At 41.3% G+C, this 3523-nt stretch overlaps 1 pseudogene; it reads right to left on the bottom strand.

Moving 5' to 3' along the window:
* Positions 1 to 616: 616 nt before the first annotated feature.
* On the bottom strand, positions 617 to 1797 carry LOC103599318 (annotated as a pseudogene).
* Positions 1798 to 3523: the final 1726 nt, after the last annotated feature.

Raw genomic sequence — 3523 nt, forward strand, 5'->3', positions numbered from 1 at the left:
AAAAAAAAAAAATAAGATAGTATATCTAGATAAAGGAATATGACTCAGCAATCAAAAGGAATGCACTATTGATAAACAAAATAAAATGGATGAATTTGAATAAGATTATTCTGAGTGAAAAAAGGATTACACAAATCTGTTTATATAGTACGATCCTATTTACATAATATTTTAGAACAGACAAAACTATACACAGTGAAAAATATCAGAACATTGGTGGCTTCAAAGGAAATGGAGGCAGAGATTGACAAGGAATAAGTCAGAGGGAACTTTTCTGGGGATGATGACATCTGTATCTTCATACATCTGTGTTTTGACACTTTTTTTTTCTCATTGAACTCTGTTTTAATGGATCTCAAAATTCTGTGATAGATTTTTGGTCATGTTGTTTGCATTAAGAAGTACTGATTTTAAAAACTAATAACTTAAAACTGCCACACAATAAAAACAAAATGGTCCACAAAACATTTTCCTTTCCTTCTGAAGGTTTTACGATGCATTGTTATCATTAACCAGTCTTTTAATATTAAACATAATGGCCAATTGTGATAAACAGTTCTGAGACTGTTCTTCCACCACTGATTAAGACTGGAATGGTAGGTATTAGGGATAATATTCATTTAGCCTGAGCTTTCTGGACAGACTTGGTGACCTTGTCAGCTCCAGCAGCCTTCTTGTCCACTGCTTTGATGACACCCACAGCAACTGTCTCATATCACAAACAGCAAAACGACCCAGAGGAGGATAGTCAGAGAAGCTCTCCACACACATGGGCTTCCCAGGAACCATAGCAATATGGCAGCATCACCAGATTTCAAGAATTTGGGGCCATCTTCCAGCTTCCACCAGAACGCCAATCGATCTTTTCCTCCAGCTCAGCAAACTTGCCTATGTGACAATCCAGTACAGGGACATAACCAGCACTGATTTCACCTGGATGATTCAGGAAAATCTCCTGAGCAGTGAAGCCAGCTGCTTGCATTGGTGGGTCATTTTTGCTGTCACCAGCAACACTGCCATGATGAACATCACTGACAGACACGTTCTTAACATTGAAGCCCACATTGTCTCCAGGAAGAGCTTCACCAAAGCTTCATGGTGCATTTCAACAGACTTTACCTCAGTTGTAACACTGACTGGAGCAAAGGTGACCACCATGCCAGGTCTGAGGACACCGGTCTCTACTCAGCCCACAGGGACAGCACTAATAACCACCAATTTTGTAGACATCCTGGAGGAGCAGACACAAGGGCTTGTCAGTTGACAAGTTGGTGGCAAAATGCAATCCAGAGCTTCAAGCAGTGTGGTTCCACTGGCATTGTCATCTTTATGGGTGACTTTCCATCTTTTGAATCAAGGCATATTAGTGCTTGGCTCCAGCGTGTCGCCACCATTCCAACTAGAAATTGGGACAAATGCTACTATGTCGGGGTTGTAGCCAATTTTCTTAATGTAGGTGCCGACTTCCTTAATGATTTCCTTGTATCTCTTCTGGCTGTAGGTTGGCTCAGTAGAATCCATTTTGTTAACACCAACAATCAGTTGTTTCACGCCCAGTGTGGAAGCCAGAAGAGCATGCTCACGTGTCTGCCCATTCTTGGAGATACCAGCTTCAAACTCACCAACACCAGCAGCAACAATCAGGACAGCACAGTCAGCCTGATAGGTGTCTGTAATCATGTTTTTGACAAAGTCTCTGTGTCCTGGGGCATCAGTGATAGTCATGTGACACTTGCTGATCCCCAATTTCCACAGGGAGATATCAATGGTGATACCACGCTCAAGTTCAGCTTTCACTTACTGCTCTATTTCTTGGATTAGTTCCTTTGCATATGGGCTTCTGAAGGTTCTACGATGCATCGTTATCATTAACCAGTCTTTTACTATTAAACTTAAATGGCCAATTGTGATAAACAGTTCNGCATTGTCATCTTTATGGGTGACTTTCCATCTTTTGAATCAAGGCATATTAGTGCTTGGCTTCAGCGTGTCGCCACCATTCCAACTAAAAATTGGGACAAATGCTACTATCTCGGGGTTGTAGCCAATTTTCTTAATGTAGGTGCTGACTTCCTTAATGATTTCCTTGTATCTCTTCTGGCTGTAGGTTGGCTCAGTAGAATCCATTTTGTTAACTCCAACAATTAGTTGTTTTACACCCAGTGTGTAAGCCAGAAGAGCATGCTCACGTGTCTGCCCATTCTTGGAGATACCAGCTTCAAACTCACCAACACAAGCAGCAACAATCAGGACGGCACAGTCAGCCTGATAGGTGTCTGTAATCATGTTTTTGATAAAGTCTCTGTGTCCTGGGGCATCAGTGATAGTCATGTGACACTTGCTGATCCCCAATATCCACAGGGAGATATCAATGGTGATACCACGCTCAAGTTCAGCTTTCACTTACTGCTCTGTTTCTTGGATTAGTTCCTTTGCATATGGGCTTCTGAAGGTTTTACGATGCATTCGTTATCATTAACCAGTCTTTTACTATTAAACTTAAATGGCCAATTGTGATAAACAGTTCTGAGACTGTTCTTCCACCACTGATTAAGACTGGGGTCCTAAACCACAGTGAGATACCACTACACACTTATCTGAATGGCCAAAATCCAAAACACTGACAATATCAAACACTGGCGAGGATGGGAAGCAACAGAAACTTCAATTCACAAAATTTCACAGCCGCTTTAGAAGACAGTTTGGTAGTTTCTCACAAAACTAAATGTATTCTTACCAGGTGATCATGCAATCATGCTCCTTGGTATCTACCCAAAGAAGTTCAAAACTCAGGTACACAGAGAAACCTGCACAGGGATGTTTATAGCACCTTTATTCATGATTGCCAAAACTTGGAAGCAACCAAGATGCCCTTTAGTAGGTGAGTGTATAAATGAACTGTGGTACATTCAGGCAAAGGAATATTATTTAGCACTAAAAAGATATGAGTTACCAAGCTATGAAAATACATGGAGGAGCCTTAAATATATATCACTAAGGGAGAGAAGCCAATCTGAAAAGGCTATATACTATGTGATATCAACTGTATGATGTTCTGGAAAAGGTAGAAGTACAGAGACATTAAACCAATCAGAAGTTGCCAGCGGTTATGGGGCAGGAATAGATTAACAGGCAGAGCACCGATTTTTAGGGCAGTGAAACTACTCTGCATGCTACTATAATGGTAGATACATATCATTATACATTTGTACACTACCAAGAGTGAATGCTATTGCAAACTATGGACTTTGGGTGATTGTGTCAATGTTGGTTCATTGACTGTAAAAAAAGTACCACTCTGGTGCAGGATGTTAATAGTGGGGAGACTGTCCATATGTGGGGCAGGGGATATATGGCAACTCTGTTTTGATCAGTACTTTGTGTGTAGTAGGTACTTAATAAACACTTGCTGAAATAATTAGTGTACTTATTTTGGTTGGTAAAAAACAGACTTGAGGGGCTGGCCCGGTGGTGCACTGCTACAGTGCGCCGCTTGAGAGCGCGGTGGCGCTCCCGCCGAGGG

Source organism: Galeopterus variegatus, unplaced genomic scaffold (assembly GCF_000696425.1).
Source record: "Galeopterus variegatus unplaced genomic scaffold, G_variegatus-3.0.2 Scaffold2909, whole genome shotgun sequence".
Taxonomy (NCBI): Eukaryota; Metazoa; Chordata; class Mammalia; order Dermoptera; family Cynocephalidae; genus Galeopterus; species Galeopterus variegatus.